The sequence below is a fragment of the Pleurodeles waltl genome, chromosome 12 (assembly GCF_031143425.1).
Source record: "Pleurodeles waltl isolate 20211129_DDA chromosome 12, aPleWal1.hap1.20221129, whole genome shotgun sequence".
In the NCBI taxonomy this organism is placed as follows: Eukaryota; Metazoa; Chordata; class Amphibia; order Caudata; family Salamandridae; genus Pleurodeles; species Pleurodeles waltl.
The window spans coordinates 258,566,196-258,589,373 of record NC_090451.1 but is presented as its reverse complement, the minus strand read 5'-3'; positions in this window follow the sequence as shown (position 1 = coordinate 258,589,373).

Here is a 23,178-nt window from a genome sequence, read left to right as displayed (position 1 = left end):
GAATGCAGAGGTGTGAGGGCACAATGGAGACCTCTGAGTGGCCTGTGCCAGCAGGTGACGTCAGAGACCCTTCCTGATAGGCTCTTACCTGGTTAGGTAGTCAATCCTCCTCTGAGGGCTATTTAGGGTCTCTCCTGTGGGTTCCCCGTCAGATAACAAATGCAAGAGCTCACCAGAGTTCCTCTGCACTTCCCTATTCAACCTCTGCCAAGGATCGACCACTGACTGCTCCAGGACGCCTGCAAAACTGCAACAAAGTAGCAAGAAGACTACCAGCAACATTGTAGCACCTAATCCTGCCGACTGTTTCCTGGCGGTGCATGCTCTGAAGGCTGTCTGCCTTCACCCTGCACTGGAAGCCAAGAAGAAATCTCCTGTGGGTCGACGGAATCTTCCCCCTGCTATCGCAGGCACCAAATGTCTGCATCACAGGTCCTCTGGGTCCCCTCTCATCTTGACGAGCGTGGTCCCTGGAACATAGGAGCTGGGTCCAACTGACCCCGAGAGTCCAGTGGTCCTTCTGTCCAGATTTAGTGGAGGTAAGTCCTTGCCTCCCCATGCCAGACAGTAATCCTGTGTACTTTGTGATCTGCAGCTGCTAGGGCTTCTGTGCACTTTTGCAAGACTTCCTTTGTGCACAGCCTAGCCCTGCATTGCTCAACTTGCTGAGTTGACCTCCGACTTCGTGAGACCCTCTTTTGTTGTGCTGAGATGACTGCCGTGCTCAGATTTCTTCAATGCCTGTTCAGGTACTTCTGCAGGTGCTGCCTGCTTATGCGTGGACTCTCTCTGTTGCTGAGCACCCCCTCTGTCTCCTCCTCCAAGGGGCCATCTCCTTGTCCTTCCTGGGCCCTGGCAGCACCCAAAATCTTCAACTACAACTCTTGCAGCTAGCAAGGCTTGTTTACGGTCTTTTTGCGTGGAAACAACTCTGCATCCTCCAGCACACCGTGGGACATTTTCTAACCAAAGGAGAAGTTCCTGGCACCTTCCGTTGTTGCAGAATCTTCAGCTTCTTCCACCCGGAGGCAGCCCTTTTGCACCTTCATCCGGGGTTTAGTGGGCTCCTGCCCTCTCGGGACACTTGCGTGACTCTTGGACTTTGTCCCCTTCCTTTGCAGGCCCTCAGGTCCAGGAATCCATCTTCAGTGCTTTGCAGTCAGTTGTTGTCTTTGCAGAATCCCCTATCTCGACTTTACTGTCTTTCTGGGGTAGTAGGGTAACTTTACTCCTACTTTTCAGGGTCTTGGGGTGGGGTATCTTGGACACCCTTAGTGTTTTCTTACACTCCCAGCGACCCTCTACACACTACACTAGGCCTGGGGTCCATTTGTGGTTCACATTCCACTTCTGGAGTATATGGTTTGTGTTTTGCCCTAGGACTATTGTCTCCTATTGCATTCTGTTGTGTTCTACAGTGTTTGCACTACTTTTCTAAGTGTTTTACTACCTGATTTTGGTCTGTGTGTATATGTTGTGTATATTACTTACCTCCTAAGGGAGTATATCCTCTGAGATACTTTTGTCATATTGTCACTAAAATACAGTACCTTTATTTTTAGTAACTCTGAGTATTGTGTTTCTGGTGATATAGTGCTATATGATGTAAGTGGTATGGTAGGAGCTTTCAATGCCTTCTAGTTCAGCCTAAATTGCTCTGCTATAGCTACCTCTATCAGCCTAAGCTGCTAGACCACTACTAATCTACTAATAAGGGACAACTGGACCTGGCAAAAGGTGTAAGTACCATCCGGTACCCACTATAAGCCAGGCCAGCCTCCTATACAGATCACAATTAGAGATTTCCTATTTTGCGGTTTACAAAATGCAATCTCTACTGAATAGAAATTGCATTTTGCACAACTGCAAATGCCTTCCATACACACCGAAATGGCATTCTGCATTTCCTAACGGCCCAAAATTGGGATTTGCATCATTAAGAAATTAACACATCCTTCGTACATATGGGCCTTGGATACCTAATTGCCAAGTCCTGTAAAGTATCATCAAAGATTTTTCCTGTGCGGTCAAATAACAAGAGAGTTTCCGATTCACAAATTTGAATTTTGATTTTAAAGAACCAAAATCAACATCAAGAGAAAAAGCTTCCTCATCCAAACAGTGTTGAATATTATTGTTTAATTTTGTGATTGCAGGAGATATGCAAGACCAGGTTTGCAAACCTCCCAGGATTAATGGTCCAGATATCTCAATGATAATACCTTTTTATACCCAGACTGAAACACACTTTAAACACTAATTTCTTGAATACTTCAAAAAAATTTACACCAAACAAAGTAAAGCACTTCTTTGAGTAGAGTTCTCCGTGCATGGCAATTAAGTTTGGTAAAATTCCAATGGAGAGTTTTTTTTTCTGTATCCAGAAGCAACAAATCCTGAGACAGTTAAAATGGGCAATGTCACTTTTTTGGCCTCCTTTGGTTTTGGCCTCCACTTGACATATCCACACGAAATTTGCAAGGAGGAGCCCAACTTGGATATACCTATATTTTTAAACATTTTTGGGCAGCATCGTACAACAGGTCTAACGTTATGAAGAAAATAAAAAAAGCCTTTTCAGTGGGAACTCAAAGCTGACCGAAATTACACAGGCGCTATCACCACCTGTGTAATATATGTATACTAAGATGGAAATGTCCTTTGCATGGTGAGCAGGCTTGTACCCCAGACCAGACTCTTGTAAACCTGGTATTCTGCCATTTGTTTTGGCCCTGGCATCACAATAATCTAGCATGTGCGCAGAGGCCAAGGTCTAGTACTTGCTCTGACAACTGGAGGGACGCACCAATCATGGCCTCATAGTGGACACTGGACTATCGCCCATGCCCTGGATGGATCACATAAAGTAATAGAGGCAACATTCCCTGTTTTTCTTTTAAATGTTATTTTTGTCTGTTAATGAGAAGTGAGCATAATGGTTCATCTCAAATACCATTCCACTGTTATGTGAAACCCAGAAACTTGCACTAGCATCCTATTAGCATGTTGTATGTGTGTATGTATGTGCAGTGAGTATGTACCACATGCATGGTAGAAGGAATCAGTGTGGTGTATGAATCTGATCCATTTTTGATGAACCTATGTTTTAGCATGATACAAGATGGAGGATGAAGAAAGCTACCCCAGTATATTTTCTGGATTTCTGGAGCTAGAGGATAGAGACAGACAATAAAGTAACACAGAATGGAGACAGGCCTACCTTTACAAATTCAGTGAGAACCGTGTTGATTAATTCTTCCAGAGTGGAGCCATTTGGTAGATGGTAGGGATGAGTGGCTGGGACAGCAGTTGTTCATGGTGTGGAAGTCTATAGCCAAAGCCTGTCCTTTTGTCTGTTCCTGATTAGTTTTCAGGAAGGCTAATGAGAGGCAGGTGTAGAGAGCTCACACTTAACAATGTCACTGTTTTGAATGGCCCTGCTTGGTGCCAGCGTCATAGCTACCTTCCGTAAGAGCCATCACTTTGTAGAATGATTGTGTTTGGATAGCAGCTTGAGAATGATATTTGATAAAGCACCAACCCTAATCAGTTCTGAAACCTTAAACTGCGGATTCACATCCCTTTTCTTTAAAATGTCTAAATGTGTAAAAATGGGAACTAAGCCACCTCTCTTTGTTCCAATTCAAAATTGTTCTTGACTAAGGAGGGGAGTGTTTGTGGATTTGTTAAAGACGGGGGTGTAACAGAGGCTGCTGTGGTTTTGGTGACCACCCCCCCCGGTTTACCCATACTGAGGGAGCCCTCTCAGCCCCTACTAATGTGAGTGTGGGGGACCCTTCACATTTTGTTATGTCACTAGTTGAAGAGCTGTTGTGAAACAAATGCAGATGGTGGCTAGACAACCCGGAAACCACATCTGTGGTCTTCAATTTCTGTTGGAGGAGCTAAGTGTCTTCCAAAAGAACCTGGATGCATTCCTGCCTGTTGAGAGGAGGGAAGAAGTGTACCTGGCCCTTCCGAAGGGCAGACTGAATCTGTAGAGATGTTCAGAGTGTTTACCTGTGTGAGGAGCACCCAAGAAAATGTTGATGTGCCAGAGAATGAAACCAGGAGTGATGTATGTCATGAAGTGGTTCTCCCATCACTCAGCCCAGTTTCCAGGTGAACAGCTTAGGCTTTTACCAGAAAATATATTCTGTGTTGTTTGATAGTTTGCCTTAGGCTCATTGGCGTAATGAAACTTGAGGGGACTCCCTGCGGAATACATAGAGGTTTTCCCATTCTGGACTCACTCAGGAGGTCTCAGGCCAGGGTAGTATGGTGAGGGGGGTCCCTGGAGCTCAGAGCCCTCCCACACCACGGGGACTGAGAGGGCCTTTGTTATGCACCTTCTTGGGCTCATGAGATTATTGCTGTTGCAGCTCATGCTACAAGTCAAAGTTGTATCTCCACTAAAGTGGAAAAGCTTGATCGGTCCAGAGGCCACAAGTGCAGGTAATCACCCCTTTCAGGTCCTGAAGATCACAACTCATACGTTAGAACTTGTGTCTGCTGCTGGCCTGGTAAGTGCCATCCTCCAAGAAAAGTGCTGCTGTGCAAATCAGCTGGACTGATCACCCCAGTGAACTTTGTCCAGAGCAGAGATGAACCACTGCCGCTCACAGCCTTCAGTTGTTTGGCTGGCTGTAGGCCAGGCCATGCAGCCTACTACCTATAAGCACCCAACCCCATTACACTCAAGGCTTTCGGCCATGTGCAGAAATGGTTGGCCGCAGGGCGTAGCCCTGTAAGCACCCAGCCCTGCGCCATATGGCCGTGTGCAACAGGGATTTGACCACAAGGAGTGTTCTGCAGCGAGGCCCTGCAGCCTACCCTCTATAAGCACCCAATCCCGCACCAGGCACAGACTTCAACCCTGTGTGACAGTGGCTGACCTCATGACCAACACTGGTAAGCACTGAACCCCGTGGCTGGGGTTGGCTGCAGGACCCGGCCACAGGTCAGGCTCTGTGACCAAAACCCCGTTAAGAAGTTAACCCCATGCAATACACACCCTTTGCGAAGAAAAAAAGGGGCAGGGATGGAATAGCCTGATCCTCCAGGACAGGAATACCCTGATCCTGCAGGGCAAAAAAAGCATTTTTAATTTTTGCAGCAGAGTCAAGGTGGATTTTTGATTTCACGGCAAGAATAAAAAAAAAAAAACAAGCACAGTCTCCCGCATTTGTTTTCACTTTATCCCCCAGTGGGCCAGGTCTTGGGGGCATGAGGGTATTTGTAAAAATTAAGGAGTTGCACAAGGGTCCCCCATGGCTCTTTCCAGCCCTAGGGACCACTCCCTCCCCCAGGCTTAAATAAAATATGGGAAGGGGGCCATGCAGACCCACCTCCATTGGGCTCATTAAGCCCCGGGGACCATAACCTCACCAGGGATTTATTTCACAAAGGAGGAGGGCCACGCGGACCCACCTCCTGGGGCTTAAGTAGGCCCACAAGACACCACCTCACTGGTGCTTAAAAAAATGATGTGCAGGGCCGCACGATTTTTTCTCAGCCCCCGCTTGACGAATCACCCCAAAACATTTAAGACAGCAGATAGGTATAGTTAAGTCTGCCTTTTCCATAGATGGAACATTTTTTGTTTTGCCAAGAACTTTGGCCCAATTTGATGCATCTACAAACAACTTCCCAAAAAAAAGTTCATCTGCCTCAGCTCCTCCCCAGAAAGTTGTGAGGTGATCTGTCAAGTGGGGCAGAGAAAACCGGGGAGTGACAAAATGTAAAATCCCCATGCATTTCCCTAGACATCTTTAGAGACAGCTACAGCAAACCAAATTTAGCAGGAGCTAGATATTGGTTCACAGATTATGCTTTTTGTGATTTGGTGTAATTCTGTTCATTAGCTTTTGAGAAATTAAGAGTACAAAATAATTGTAAATTTGAATGGTTGGGCTTGAGAGAGTCCTGCAAGACCAACAAATTTAAAAATGAAGGGATATGATTGGGTGAAAGGCCAGTTTTATCTGTGAGCCTTCACAATCTTGTGGGAGGGAGAGGCTTCAACGAGTCCTGGAGTGCTCTGATTGGCTAGCTGTAGCTGAAATTAAAAAGCTATTTTTAAGGGGGCAGCAGAAAGGCGTGATGTCCCTCTAAGTTTAGAACGTAGGTGTCTAAGGGATAACTACTATGAAGACAATAAATGTATATTGTTTTTAACAATTTTTGTGGGACCACAACTAGTGAAAAGGGGTGGCCGAGTTCTCACTTCACTCCATTAGTAGGAGTGCATATTTTGATCCTTTTATTTTTTTTTGGAGAGGAAGTGTGTAAGAGAGGAGTACTGTGATGAGTAGATGGTTAATTCTTATTTTCTAAAAATAATTATGATCTTGCCAGACTCTAGTGGTATCGTGAAAAGTAGAAAATTGTAGGTGATCCTTGAATACTCTGTAGTATGAACACTTGCTACTGTGGGAAGGAGGGTTTCTGGAGATGGTGTTTATCAGTCCACTATTTACACCCATTGGCTTGGTAAGAGTTGTGAGTAGAGTACAGCCTCTTCTCACACCCTAATATGCACACCCATTATCAGAGAGAGGGGTGTTAGCTGGGAGGATAGTCCCTGAATGGAGTGAACTATGTACACCTGTCATCCAAGAGAGAGGTCTTAGCGAAGAGGCCAGTCTCTCTCCACACAGCCTATTACGCACACCATTATCTGAGAAAGAGGTCTGAAAGGAGAGGCCAGTCCATGCACACCTCTTACTATTCTAACCCATCCTCTGAGAGACAGGTCTGGCAGTAGACACTAGTCCATGTACACACCCTTATACGTACAACCGTCATCTGAGAGAGAAGCCTGACAGGACAGGCAAATTTCTCTCCATACACTATGTGGGGATTTTTAATACATGTAAGTGATTTATTTTCCCCGCTATTATATAATGGATTGCATTTCATTATCCTAAACACACTTACTATTCTGGTGTATATAATTTATAAATACTATATCAGGATATATTCCATGTAAATGCAAATTCCATTGTATAAAGTAAAATCTTGCGAGGCCAAATCAGGAAGCACTGGCCCCCTCCCCCCCAGACAGCATGCAATGGATTGCTTTCCTGGTTCTTCCAAACTCTTGTGAGAGGTTTGAAAGAGCCTCTGGTTATGATGAGCTTCTCCATCCCTTGCAAGAGTCTTGAAAGTGAATTTAGGAACAAAAATGGAAACAGTACTCAGCAAAATACATGATAAATCTAGTGAGTAGCTCTGTAAAGAGCTGTTTAGTTAACAGTTTAGTGGCTCTTGTGAGAGTAATGACACCTTAAAAAATAGATTGCTGGTATCATGTATCCATATGAGAGCTATAGGAAGTTTGCAAATACACATTCACTACTGAAATATTGAATATTTATCATTTTAATAACGTGTTATTCTGCAAGATAAAACATTTGTATACAAAATAATATCTAAGCACAACATATATCACAAAACAACTTAATAATTTACTTTAAAAGAAACAAAACTAGAAATTCACTGAAAAAACAAAGGTTAAAGTAACATTATAGTTAGGTGTATTAAAAATATCGGTTTTTGATTTTTTTTAAAACCTTAGAAATTCACTGAAAAAAACCAAGGTTAATGTAAAGTTAAATATAGTTGGATTTTCAGTGACAAAGTTAATGTTTTGAACAAAAAAAACGCAGAAATTCACCAGTTATAGTTAGCAGCACTAAATATAACTTGCTCTCCTGCCGTTCACTGCTTATGACCTCAAATATGACATCACTCATGACATGTTCTATGACATCAATTATGACATCATTCATAACATCTCAAACAACATAACTAATGACATCACTGATGACATCTCAAAAACGTTAAAAAGGTCCTGATAAAGCCATGAAAAGACAAACGGAACCTTAATTTTGAACACTATTTATATTTAATTTGAATTTCCTGCTTAAAGTCTGCACAGTGCGGACCAAAATTCATAGGGATTGTTTCCAGATCAATAAGAACTGAATAAAAATTGAAACTCCTGCTCCTGATAATGGGAAATGCTAAACATGAGTCAAAACAAATTACAAGATTGAACCAAAAACATGTTTTTAATAACTCAATATTATAAATGAATACTTTGTAAATAAAAATCTTAAAGTTATACAGAAAAATAATACAAAATCGAAAAATACAAATAATTTTATCAAACAAAATCCAAGATGAGGATCCAATCACTTGATCCTGATCTTGGATGTTGTTTCATATAATTATTTATAGTGTTTGATTTCGTGTATGTATATATGTGTGTACATATATATGTATATACGCACATGACATGCCTATAGTTAAGAGGACTGAGCGTAATGAAGTGTGTATTTATTATTCTAAATTCACATCGTGCTTTTACAGTAGGGGAGGTCAGAAAGTGGACTGAGGCAAATATAATTGCATTTTCTTGAAGCAATCACTCAAAACTACCAAAACACACTACAGGGACGAGTTCTCCTAATGCATTGGTCCTCACAAGGATAATGTTTGTCTTAGCCCGACAGGGTATACCCACGTTATGAGGATTGATCCGGTCTTCATAGCGTGGGTTATACATGCCCACACACACAACACAACCTGGAATGGAAGGCAAGCATTAGAACTAGGAATCTAGCTTCTCCAGTGGAGTATCAGTTTCAAACATACAGGCAAATTAAAATGAACTAGGATTTTGAGTATAAAATATGAATTATTTGTTACAACTAGTATGTGTTTTATAAATAAAGCTCTATTGGAAACACATTTAATATAGTGTATGTGTATTGCAGATTGAATGACTTTTAAAATCCATTTGGCGATGGATTGTTATTAGGACACAAATGGAAATGTGGCATACCCTAGGAAAACACTAGACAAGACAATATTTTAATATTGAAGTTGAGATTCTGGATGAATTCATTTATATAACAATAAGACAAATGAAGCAGCTGAAAATGTGGGAGCCAATTTCCTGATTCAATAATATCATGCTTAAAAATGCAGGTCCTCCCACAAGCTCCCTCATGACAGGTCTCCTGTCTGCTCTGTGCCTTTACTCTTGTCTTCACTCTTGTCCCCCACTCTTGCACTCTGCTTTGCCTCAACTGCTTTTACTTTTGCACTCTGCTTTGCCTCTAATTTCACCTTTACTTTTACACTCCACTTTGCCTCTACTGCTTTTACCTTTGCACTCTGCTTTGCCTTTCATTTCGCCTTTACTTTTGCTCTTCTTGACCTTTGCTTGGTCTCCCATTTCTTGACCGCTTCCTGCATCCTGCCCACTTCCCACCTTCCCTCCCTCCTGCCTCTTGCCACCCAGTGCCCCTCCCTACCCCCAGGACCTTCTTATTAGAGGATACAGCATGGCCCCTCCACTGGCATGCTAAAGGGAAGCCCATCGGAGCCTGGACCACACCCAGCACCAGGAATAATGGCCCTCTTATCACCCACTGCTACACCACTGAGGAGCAACAAGCCCTCGACCCCAGATGCAGCAACAGCAACTGCTGTACCTCCCCCTCCAAGAAACCAATCAACCATTCACCTGCCTACAGTGCCACTTCTCCTACAACACAGGACCATTGGTCCGCACAGAATCCTGCATCCCCCCACCCAGAAGAACATGCACAACCTCAAACCGGTCCAGTGCATCCTGCTCAAGACCTGATCCCTCTACAAACATGCCATGGAAGTCTGGGACACCATCACCACCCTATCCGCCGATGTTGCCATTATCACTGAATTCTGGCTCAGCCCCTCCTCAAACCCCGACATTGCCACTGCAATACCTGATTGCCACAAGATGATACATCAAGACCACACTGACAAACACTGTGGCGGCATCACCATCATCTTTAAGGAAACCATCTGATGCATCACTGCCAACAACGACCCCATGCCTCTCAAGGAACACCTCAACTTTCAACTACAGACCAACACAAAGACTACAGTTAGATGCATACCTCATACACAGACCCCCAGGACCTTGACCACTTTCTGCAACACCATCTCTAACCTCATCTTCCCTCTAGCAATTGACTCCAATCACTATATCCTACTCAGCGATTTCAATTTCTACCTCAATGAGCCTACCAACGCCAACTCCAACATCCTTCTGAAGAACATGAACAACGTCAGCCTCACCCAACTCATCACCGAACCCACTCACAAAGCTAGAGACACCCAAACCTATCTTCAACTCCAGCGACAGAATCAAATTCAGCTACGTGACAGAATTTTCTTGGTCTGACCACTCCATTGTTCACTTCACCATCTCTGGGGCACAGCATACCATTATCGGAAACAACAGCTCAGACCTCCGCAGCTGGGGCAAGGTAACAGACACTGTGGACCCAGGCCCTCCGCACTACTCATCCCAAAGCCTCATCAGACATAGAACAGGCCATCCAGAACTTCCCCACCTGGATCACTGAATGTGCCGACTGAGTTACCCCTAGGAAACCAGCGAGAACCAAGAAAATCAAAGACATGCCAGCTAGTTTACCCCTGAGCGCAGAACCACCAAGCGCAGCTGCTACCGACTCAAGAAACAATGGTGCTCCACCAAGGACTCCTCTGACAGAGCTGCCATGAAGCAGCTCTCAGAAACTACCACCAGCTCATCAAAGAAGCTAAGAAAGCAGTCATCACAGCCCATATCATCCCAGCAGCTAACCACTTGAAGCAACTATTCACAATATTCAAGGACAACTCCAACCTGGCAGCCACAGAGAACACAATCTACCCCTCCCAAAACCTTCACAACACCCTCTTGGACTACTTCCACAACAAGATCTATATACAACAATTTCAACTCACACCTCTCAGCCTCAACAGTTTTGATCAACCTCAACAGTTTTGATCAACCAACGCACACCAGCTGAACGATCACTACATGGACCCCACTCACCACACAAGCCACCATGACCCTCATGCCATCCATCTGCTCCAGAGCACCCTCCGACCCATGTCCTCACTATTTTTTCGACCTTGGATCCAACCGAATCAGCAGAGAACTCACCAGCATACTCACCACGGCAGTCTTCCAGGTTAGAGATCAGACCCTCTCCTGAAGAAATCCTCCTCTGTTCCCAGCAAACTCAAAACTTATCATCCCACATCACTGCTCCTGTACCCTGCTAAAGTTCTCAATAAGGCCATCAACCAACAGCTCACTGAATACCTGGAACAAAACAACCTCCTAAACAGAATTCCGAGCCAACCACAGCACAGAGACTGCACTGATCGCAGCCACAGACACCAGCAGAGCTCTCCTCAACCACAGGGAGACTACAGGTCCTGATCCTCCTAGATCTCTCAGCGACATTCAACACTGTATCTCGCCACACCCTCATCAAAAGACTCCTCAACATTGGCATAAAGAAGAGCACCCTGAAGTGAATTGCCACCTTCATTGCAGGGTATAGGCAGAGCATCCAGCTGCCTCCCTTCACCTCTGAATGTAAGAACATCATATGCAGTGTACCTCAAGGATTTTCCTTGAGCCCCATATTATTAATCTCCTGCATGACCCACCTCGGGGACATCGTCAGACTCCGCAGCCTCAACATCATCTCCTGCGCAGATGACACACAGCTCATCCTCTCGCTTACCGAAGACCCCCACCACCAAAACTAACTTATGTGATGTCATCACCAATGTAGCCAACTGGATGAGAACCAATTGCCTCAAACTCAACTCTGGCAAGACAGAAGTACTGATCTTCGGGAGAAACACAACCATATGGGACCACAGCTGGTGGGCGGCCAAACTCAGACCCACTCCCAGGCCTACAGACCACACATGCAACCTCAGCATCATACTCGATGGGGAGCTGACCATGAAGTGACAAGTCAATGTAGTCACTGCCTCCTGCTTCCACATCCTCTGCATGTTCCACAAATTCTTGAGATGGATCCCAATCAACACTAGAAAAACTATCACCCTGACCTTGTCACCAGCTGCCTTGACGGTGGCACTCTACCCCAGCATTTCCACCAGTCCATACAGAACATCCCGAAATGAAATAAACCCCGAAATGAACCCCCCACCTTAGAGACCTCCACTGGCTCCCCATCCAGAAGAGATACCTGTTTACCACTAATGCATGCCTACAAGGCCCTACACAATCAAGGACTGGCCTACATCAACCACGAGTGAACTTCCATCAACCCACCAGACACCTGAGATTCTCCACACGAGCCCTCACCCACCCCTCCCCGGGATCCATCGTAGCCACAGCGGCGGCCATTCCTTCTCCTACATTGCTGCCAAGACTTGGAACAACCTACCCCTCCACCTATGAACTGCTCCCACCCTCATGGACTTGAGGAATAACCTCAAGACCTGGCTTTTCGACGGAGACCTCGCACCCACTGCCCAGAAGACCCCAGGGGTAACAGTGCTGGCTTTACAAAGACCGATTGATTGAAATCATTTAATAATTTAAGCGCAACATATTTGAATGTATGGTTATGACCTATGTGTATTTATTAATTTGTTTATTTATTTCTGTTTTTAATAGTACTAATCAGCACAAGATCCAAATGGAAAATAGTTACTGAGGGTTTTTTTCTTTTTTTATTAAACAAGCTGACTCCTTTTGGGATTTCCCTATAAAGGCATCTTTACTAACTGGGGGACAGTGTGTCTCATTAGGAGGATCTTATTCTAGAGAGCAGCACCCTGTTCTCTAGATGCTGCACTACCCCATTTTGTGTTTTTGATGATGGGTAGGACACAGTGTGCTTTGTTGTTGGATCTTAGGTTGTTTGTGGCAAAGTTTCTTTTTGTTTCCTTTTTTTAACTAGGAACCAAGGCACAGTCTCATTGAAGATTTTTTACATTATACAGGAAGCTTTGAACAAATTGTGTTTCTGTGCTTGTAGCCAGTGTAATTTGCGTAGATGGGAAGAAACAGAATCAAATATTTTCAGAATCAAAGTAGTTTGGACAGGAGCATTCTGCATTTTCTGCAAGCAGCAAACAGATGTTTTAGTTCATCCCAAGAAGATCGATTTACCACAACCTAGCCTATAGTGAACAAAAGCTTTGACAACCATAATTTGTGATTAAAAGAGAAGAATGGCATAATGTGCCTCAAGGTTCTAAGATGGTGGAATCAAGATTTAGGGCCTGATATAGAGTTTGACAGAGGGACTGTTGTTATTTCATCATGGAGGGACTGATCTGTTCATCAAGGTGGCAGATATCTATCTGTATTATTTAGGGTTTGACCTGATGGACCACTGTCATTCTTGCTGGAGGATGATCCATCAGCTGACCCTCAGTTCTCCATCATCAGTCTCTCCAGCCAGCATCAGCAAACAACACATTGTCACCTTATTATGATGGGCATTTGTCTATCAAATTTGAAGTTGTCCACCATCGCATTGGGATGGAGTGAACCACTTGAGCAGAAATGGTGGACAGGAGTTCAGACTCCAGGCCCTTTCATCTACATCAACAAATAAGTCCATCAACACACACCTGATCTAAATCTTCTCACAAACAATATCTGCAGTTCACGATCAATGCTGTCTCCAACACCAGACATTTACAGGATAATGTCTGCAAGCAATGGAATGACCTGACTGGGAGAGTTAGTTCCCTCACTTCTAGGACACACCAAAATGTCCTGGCAACTGGTGATGGTTTTTCCCTGTCCTCAAGCTCATATCCTGAAAGGAGAAGGTATTTTCCATACTTCACATTGAAGGCATTGTGAGAATACAGGTTGAGTGGACACAAAGTGCCAACATGTTCTCTCTCAAATTCATCCTCTATCAACTCCTACACCTCTTATCTGCAGTGCAAGCCTATACACTGATGACAACTTATTCACACAGGTATGCAAACTGATGCCTGTCACAACTCACTACAATTTCTATTTTTTCATAATCTCACATATACTCACTCTGGCACAACATTTTCATTAACAAAACTCATAGAAATATTGTTAAATACGTGTCTATTTGGACATCCAAGACAACAATTATAGACAACAAATCTGGACGTGGTTTGTAGACTTATTCTTTCTGTTAGTGTATCTATCTTTCCTTAGTTCATGGATAGACATATCTGCTACATATTAGTGCAACATGTCAATCGTGCATGTTCACACAAAGCTATTGGGCAAATTGCTAAATATTTTGTTTAGAGCTCATGTAAACTGACAAACAGATATAAAATTGCATTAAGTAAATATTTTCTCATATATATATATATATATATATATATATATATATTTATATTCATATATCCTACTAGTATTCACCATTAGGTAGTTATAGTTGGGACAGTAGTTTCCATAGGAAAAACAGTTTTTGTTTTGCCAATAACAAGCCGTTGGATCCACGGATCCCAGGAAAAATACAACTGCATAGTCAATATGTTCTCATCTATTTATCTATCTATCTATCTATCTATCTATCTATCTATCTATCTATCTATCTATCTATCTATCTATCTCTCTCTCTCTCTATATATATATATAAATATATATATATATATATATATATATATATATATATATATATATATATATAAATATACACATAAGACACTGCTCCTAGCGAACTAGTCCGAAAGGGGTAAAGGGTAGCACCGATGAAGTCAGTTGGTGTAATTAAATACCATATGTATGATCAAGGCATGTTGCGTTGCTTTGATAAAACACCATTTACATTATGTAGCTACAGAGTGAGCGATATATTTTCTTTTGTTGTATGTGTGTATATATATGTGTGTGTATATATATATATATATGTACATGCACATGTGCGTGTTTATTTTTTCAAACACATGTAAAGATATATTGGCAATGTTGTCATATTTAACAAACTCCACAAAACTAAAAAAAAAAAAAAAGGAATAATTTGCATTTTCAACAAAAAACACACTTCCGTTTCTTACTATTTCTCTTGATGTATGCATGGCAAAAAATATTCTTAATTTTTTTGTATATTTTTCTAATTATTTCCTGAAATCTCAGGCAAGGTTGACCTATTATTACACATTTGGTGTATATCTTTGTAATGTAGACTTTATAGTTCCTATTGACTGAAACCACACCATGTATGACTAATTCTTCTATTATTAATGTACTACCGGTCAGATATTGGCAGGCACATCCTATGTTGACAGTGTTGGTTATTATGATAAGCAGACATGGCAGATGTCCGATGTATCAATTATGCGCAACAGACTGCAAAGAGGAGTCTCTACTTAGCCGCTTCTGAGTCCACAGTCCAGTGTTGATTATAATGGTCCCTAATTGGTGGAATATAGCATCCATCATGTAAGTATCTATTTACATCATCTGTCATGTTGGTCTACGTGTTTGTTAAGGACATTTTATCACTTGCCTCCTAACCATTAAGTGTAGCAGAAATCCACAACTGTTGCTGCTCATACTATTCTGCTAAGAGACCCGCCATAGCTCAAGGAGCAGGTAACAGGACCCCTAGATTCACATCTGTGGAGTTAATGTCCTTTCACTGAGGTTCCTGACCAACTATAGCCAGCTATGTAGGTCAGCAAAAAGTAAGGTAAGCCACATATATGAAATGCATTTAAAGTTTTATATTTTGTGTTCTATCAAAAAGATTAAGTGACCTCACCCTCTCAACCTTAAAGGTTTTGTTCACATCCTCCCTCCGATTGATTATTCATAACCCTATGAAGTTCCAGATTCAAATTCATACACAAGCTGTTTGAAAACCACATTTTAACTTTACCCTGTGTTTCTAAATTATTGATCAACCCTATTTTATCAAATAAATGATGTGAGAAACACTGCTCCTTGGGGACCACCCAGCTTTCACCCTTATATATATTTGTGTTTTTGGTCAGACTTTGGTTTATAAGTATGTATTATTGAACTGAAATGGCTTGTACATTATTTAGATTCTGAGTAATAATGTTCAACGTCTAATGCATCAACAAGTTTTATATAATTTACTTCACCAACATTTATTATTGCTAAACTCTACATTTACATTTTGCAACAAAAATGTTACCAGCAAGGTATATGGTGTTTAAAAAAAAAAAAAAAAAAAAACAACAATACATCTGACATTGATGAGGGCATGCAGGCCCATTGTTTGGTGTTACTGAGCTGTGTACTCAAAAAGAACAATGGTAGTCATTGATAAAATTGATAACATCCATGATGTCACTAATAATGACATGTTTTACGGTGAATGTTGTTTTAATTAGGGTGTGCAAAATATATGTAATTTACGGTAGCACAATCATGTAATATGTCAACAAAATTACACATGATTACGCAAAATGACTTTCCATCATTTTGTGCTGTATTTTATAGTAAAATGCATATGTATTTACCATAAAAATGCACCATGTTTTTTTAACCAAGCTTTGCAATTTTTAGGATGCAAAATAATGTAGGAATCCTGGTGGCCTGATTTAGATTTTGCAGACGGGTTACTCATTACAAACTTAATGGCTATCCAGTATGCCTTATTACAAGTGTCATAAGATATAATCCATTTCTAATAAGGCAGTGAGACACCCACCATGTTTGTGACAGAGTAAACTATCAGACACAAATGTAACCATGCCCTAAAAATTTAAAAGAAGTTGCCATTTCAAGGGCCATGGAATAATATTAAACTTAGTCAAGGTTTAGATTTTGCTGGACAGCTATTCCATCACACACGTGACAGATATACCATTCTACTTTTTTCAAGTGTAATTTTGTATAATATGCTCTATAAATGTAAAAAGGCATACAGGACATCTTTCACGTTTGTGATGAAGTAACATAACCAACAAAATATAAATAGAGCACAGTTGCAATAATGTATTTGTAAGTTTGCTGATGTTGTATCTGTTACCGATGGGTTATGGTCTCTAAAATAATTCCAACCTGCCCTTTCATCAAATGGTTCATGAGACTCATACTCCTGTGGTGAATAAAAACAGATTTGGACATGCTCATATGTATATTAAACATGCAATCTTGCCACAGCTGTGTTTTTAAATTATATGACATCTATATTATCTCTTGGTCAGAACGTCACTGTGTATGACGTATAAGACATCCTTATCATGGCCTAGTGTATGAACACTCCATTATTACAAATTCAGCCTAGGCGTTGACAAGACATGCACTCATTTATTTTTTGTTACTTTGGTTTATATAGTTGTGCACGTGTGAAAGTAGATGTGTAAAAATGTGAATGCTGGTCATGGCCCATGGGTATATACTGTATGCAAAATATTTCTGTCAACAATATTCCAAAGACAAAAAAAACAATTTGTGCCAGATCTTCGTTTTGCCATGTAGGATAGTCCTTTGAAAAGATGTCACAACACACATACTTCATTTTCCAAGGTTGAAAAGCATATTTAAATTGCAATGTGTTTGGGCAAAATGTAATACAGATGTATTACTAAGATCCTGATTGAGAGTGTGGCAAATCACTCTATCACAGATGCGATGGATATCTCATGTGACTTCTTATAAGAGCATTGTTGGACTTTTTTGCTTATGCAGGTTCATCCCCAATCTTTTTGCCTCCTGCCTTCTATTTTATCTGACCTGTTGCTGTTGGCTTTTGAACTCTGTGCACTTTACCACTGCTAACAAGTGCTAAAGTGCATATGCTCTCTGTGTAAATTGTATGGTTGAATGGTTTATCCATGATTGGCATATTTGATTTACTAGTAAGTCCCTAGTACAGTGCACTAGAGGTGCCCAGGGCCTGTAAATCAAATGCTACTAGTGAGTCTACAGCACTGGTTGTGCCACACACAAGTAGTTCTGTAATCATGTCTCAGACCTGCCACTGCAGTGTCTGTGTGTGCAGTTGTAACTGTAAATTCAACTTGGCAAGTTTACCCACTTGCCAGGCCTAAACCTTCCATTTTCTTACATGTAAGACACCCCTAGAGTAGGCCCTAGGTAGCCCCAAGAGCAGGGTGCAGTGTAAGGTTAAGGTAGGACATATAGTAATGTGGTTTATATGTCCTGACAGTGAAATACTGCCAACTTCGTTTTTCACTGTTGCAAGGCCTGTCCCTCTCATAGGTTAAGATGGGGGCTGCCTTTAAATATGATTTAAGTGTAGATTCCCTTTGGGAGTGGATAGACATGTGGAGTTTGGGATCTCTGAGCCCACAATTTAAAAATACATCTTTTAGTAAAGTTGATTTTAAGATTGTGTGTTTGAAAATGCCACTTTTAGAAAGTGAGCATTTTCTTGCTTAAACCACTTCTGTGACTCTGCCTGTTTGTGGATTCCCTGTCTGGGTCAGTTTGACAGTTGGGCTGGTTACACCACTCAGTAGACAGTGACACAAAAGGAGCTGGGGTGTAGTCTGCATTTCCTGATGAGCCATCTGTGCTAGGAGGGAGGGGAGGAGTGATCACTTACACCTGAAAGGGCTGTGCCTGCCCTCACACAATGCAGTCTCCAACCCCCTGGTGTGTGTCTGGGGCATGGCTGGGCAAGGCAGGATTTCACAAACAAGAGAGACTCTGCCTGGAGAAGAGCTGAAGAGCTGAGGAAGAAGAGCTGCCCAGCCTGTGACTGTGCTTTGTGGAGCCCTCCTGCAGTTGCTGAATCTGCCTTTGCTAGAGGACAAAAACTGGACTTTGTGTTGCCTTCCTTCTAGTGAAGAACTCTACAAGGGCTTGATTTAGAGCTTGCCTCCTGTTATTTGAAGTCTCAGGGACAGCAAAGACTTCTCTCTGCCAGCACCTGGAGCCTCTGCTGAGTTTCCTACTCTGCCAAGTGATGCCCATCTAGTTCCTGGGACCCTGAGAAGAGAAGCTGGCAGCCCAAGAGTGAGGAATCCATGCACAATCCGCCATGCAGGGAAAAGATCAATGCAACTCCGATCTATGGCTGAAAAATCGATGCGCTGCCGACTTCACGGCTGAAAATCGATGCTTGCCTGCCACGCGACGGAATATTGGTGCCTGCGGCTGGAGAAATGACGTACAGCATCGCTGACAGAGGCTGGTGAGATTGCAACCTGCTCTGTGTGGTTTTCAGATCATCGTGAGGTTGTATTTCCAATACAAACACCGCTGGGTGTTTAAAAATTATGAAAGGCCTGCCCGGACCCGAGAGTGCTGACCGGATCACGCAACGCTCTCCTGCGGAGAGAAGAAATGACGCATGCCGACCCGACTAAAGGAGAAACAACGCAAGGTCTCGCTCGTGAGTGAAATCAACACATCGCAAGCCCTTTTTGACACACACTTGCCCATGCAGGGTTATTTTTGACGTTCCCAAGGTAAATTTTCCCACTAACAGCGTTAGTGTGTGTTTAAAATTACATGAAGACTATTTTTGCATTTTTAGTGATAACTTGACTTTGTGTGTTGGTACAAATACTTTACACCTAGCACTCTGAAGTTAAGCCTACTGCTCGTGCCAAGCTACCGAGGGGGGAAGCAGGGGTTAGCTGAGGGTGATTCTCTTTTACCCCTATTAGAGTGAGCTTCCTTGCTTGAACAGAGGGTAACCTGACTGCCAACCAAAGACCCCATTTCTAATAGATCTGTCTATTTCCGCTAGACAAATAGTATTTGTGGGCACCTTGATAGCCAAATCACTGATTCTTCAGGGGTGGAAATCACCAATACCCCTCACGTGTGCGGCATGGGAGGCGAGGATGGAGGCAATACGGGCAAAAGAAAAGCTGTATGCCCACAGAGCATTACGGAGATACCAGGGTATTTGGGGGAAGATGAACAATGGGTAAAATGACTGGGCCAGGGTGGGAGATAGAGACTAAGCAGTAGGCCGCGCCATCAGATACACTTACAGATATATCGGCTCAATTAATAATGGGACAAGGGCACTCGTAAGAATGGTAATATATTAGATTGATTTGCAAAAAATGTATGTTGTGATGATGTAATAGGATTAAGTTCTGAATCATGGAATGTAATTACACCTGCAGTAAAAAAATAAATTATTTTTTTTTATATAAATTAGAAGAGTTACAAAAGGACATGGTTTATTCACTTCCATTTTCTTAATGTTGATTGGTCATACTGGAACTTTCATCCCCTGCTGTATTATTGACACAGGGTTTCAAAACACTGCCTGATGATTGGACAATAATGCCTTAAACAATGTCCTTGATGAGACTCTGCATTATTGGGTCATTGATCTCTGTAAATATTCAGAATTGCCACTGGCCTACAGCACTCGAATAGAACAGTGTTGGTCAGCTTGTACACAGAGGATGACAAAACGAACTGTGCCATTTACAGACTACTGGAAAAGCTGAGGAAATTGGTAAGGTACTTGCCCCATAATTCATCACATCAAAATCTGACAATTGACTGGGAAAACGTGACCAGTTTTCTGGATTAAGAAAGCAAACATCCATAATGAACAATGTAGTGGCTGTAGCTATTTGTCCTAGGAAACCAGCGATTAAGGGACAGTCCAATTGCAGTATTCGAATGAATGAATTAATCTTTATTGCATGATTAATTAAAATCGCTGCAGCAGATTAAAATACATTAAAAAGGAAGGATAAAAAGTAAACAGCAAGAAACACCCTTCAAATGCCAAAGCTCTTAACCAGCATACTCCCGCCTAGTGCCTATAAGGCCTATAAAACCTTCTATCTAAATACAATAAAAACCAAAAAGAGAACCCAACCCTGGAATCCCCAAAACACAAGTTGTTACACAAAATAAGCACTCATGCCTTCTTCTGCGGGCACCAACTAATTGTTCAATTACTGACCCAATACCATATCCTACATTCCCAAGGCGATTTCAGCTTTTTAAAAATAGATGTGCAAAAATACATACCATGGGCCCTACTTACATACCACGGAGCCTACCAAACACAATAGAGCTTGCCAGATTGCTGTTGACTTCACTAATCGATGAGCTATATCAATCTAATTTAGGAAACAATACAAACTCAACTCTGCCTCTTAAATCATGCTGAAGGAGAACAGAAGCCAGCGTCCATGGGCCCAAAGCTGCTATGCATAGATTACCTCTCTCAGCTCCTCATCCAAGGCAGTTAAGTAGAAATGAGGAATAGCTTAGGTGGCAGGAGACATTCCATCAGAGCCGTTTCTTTATAGGCCCCCCTCCCTCCATGAATACCCATGGTAATTTGGCTCCTTGCCTGATGTAAGGCTCGACCCAGCTTGTAAAAGAAAAATCCCAAACCAGGCTAGTTCCATGGGGACCACTGCAGTAAAAATAAGTCTTAATGTTTCATTACATGTTCTCGCCCCATGTTTCAAGAACAGAGGTTTTTAGAAGTAGGCGTCTTTCTGAAGCCAAGCATGGACAGCAGCATACAAGGTGTATTATAGATTCAGGTTGGTATTTACAAAGCGTGCTTTCATGAACGTACCTTTGTGCCATCTTCCACTTCCGTTACATTCCCAGGCAGGTAGAGTTAAAAGACACATCTGCAGAATGTTCTGGATAACTCGCTCTCCTAAAGGTGCTTTTAAATAGGGTTGGCCTTTGGTGGTTACATAAGATTCAAGCAAGCCATCGGCTCCATGGATGGCCCTGACTGTTGAGATATCTTTTTCTCTGTAGGCTTGCACGCCAAGCTTTTTCAATTTTTTTCTTCAGTACCACTTTCGTGATGGCAGGTTCTGTAGAATAGGACGGGCCAGGTTGAACTGCTCCTCAGCCTGTGTCAGATAGATGGCTCAACTACTTGTTTTGTCTTTGAAAATTGCTTTCAAGTCCCCCATCAGGCTACCTGCTTCCCCCTTGCAGAGATTTTGATAAAGCTTTATCACATCCATTTTGCACGTTTGGTCCATGCTTATTATGTCTAATTCCAGATGTATCCCTGCATACCTTGTTGGTCTGTGGATCTTGAGAAGCCTTTTATAAGCTCTCACCTAGGCATTCTCTAGTGTGGCTGTCAATCTGCATGGAAATGCCAAATGGCCATGGGTAATTGCAGGTAGTAATTTTGCTCTTATCGCCCTCCTTAATGGCTCCAATGTAGGAGCCTTTAGCATTTGATGGAGTTTTGCTCATGCATAAGAGATTTTCACTGCTTTAGAAGTCAGTGCCGCTGCCTGGCGTGTCATTCTCCCCGTATTTGTTAACCAAACTCCCAGGCAGGGATTTTTATCTTCCATCTCTATGCTTAATGGTCCATGTTTCCATATTCTATGCAGATTTTTTGTCTGACGGCTGAAGACCAGGACTTTAGTTTTTTCTGCATTTGCTTTTAAGGCATTTCTTTCATTGTAACCATGCAAAATGTCAACTCCCCTTTTGAGCCCAATATGAGTTTGGGCAAGCAAGACCATATCGTCTGCATATTGAATTATGGGGAGCACCGATTGCCCGAGTCTCGGAGGAAACTTATTTTGGTTGGTAAAAATCTTCCTAGTCACACTTGTTTTTGTAATTTTTATTCTCACCCAAGTGTCAGAGTATAAGGCCATTAGTGAAGCTAGCAGTTCTCTTGGTATCCCCCAAGATGCTAAATTCTTACAAAGGATGTGCCGCACCACCCAATCAAAAGCCGCGCTATAATCAATAAAACATGCAAAGAGTGAAGGAGATGTTTTTTCAGTGCTTGTTGACCAAGATATGAGAGTGCCAGGACATTGTCTAATGTAGAATAGCTAGGTCTAAAGCCTGTTTGACATGGTGGGATGATGCCATTTGCTGAGATCCATTTTTCTTACTCTTGAAGCAACGCCCTTGCATATATTTTGCCATCTACATCCAATAGGGCTGTCAGCCTATAGTTTACAGGGCAGGTGGTACCCCCTTTTTTTTTAAATGGGTTGAAGTATTGAGCCCTTCCAAGCCGCCGGAACCACTGAAAAGTATAAGCAGCCATTAAATAGAGCGGTCAGGGGTACATCCCAATATGCTTGATCTTCTCTAAATATGACACCTGGCAGGCCATTGGGACCAGGAGCCCCATCCCGCCTCATTTTGCCAAGGATCGTTTGCACAGTTTCAATTGTAATAGGAGCTGTTTTATCATCTAGCACATACATTTTGTTGAGACCATTGCACTATTAATTTGTGAATTTTATAAAAGCTTTAGTTACAGATGGTAAAGTTTGTTTTCTGCATAAGCCGTCTTCCAATTTTGAACATAGTTTTAGGATAGCAAATTGTGATATATTTAGGGCAAAAGTAAATGCTTTAAATCAGTGGTTCCCAACCTTTTGACT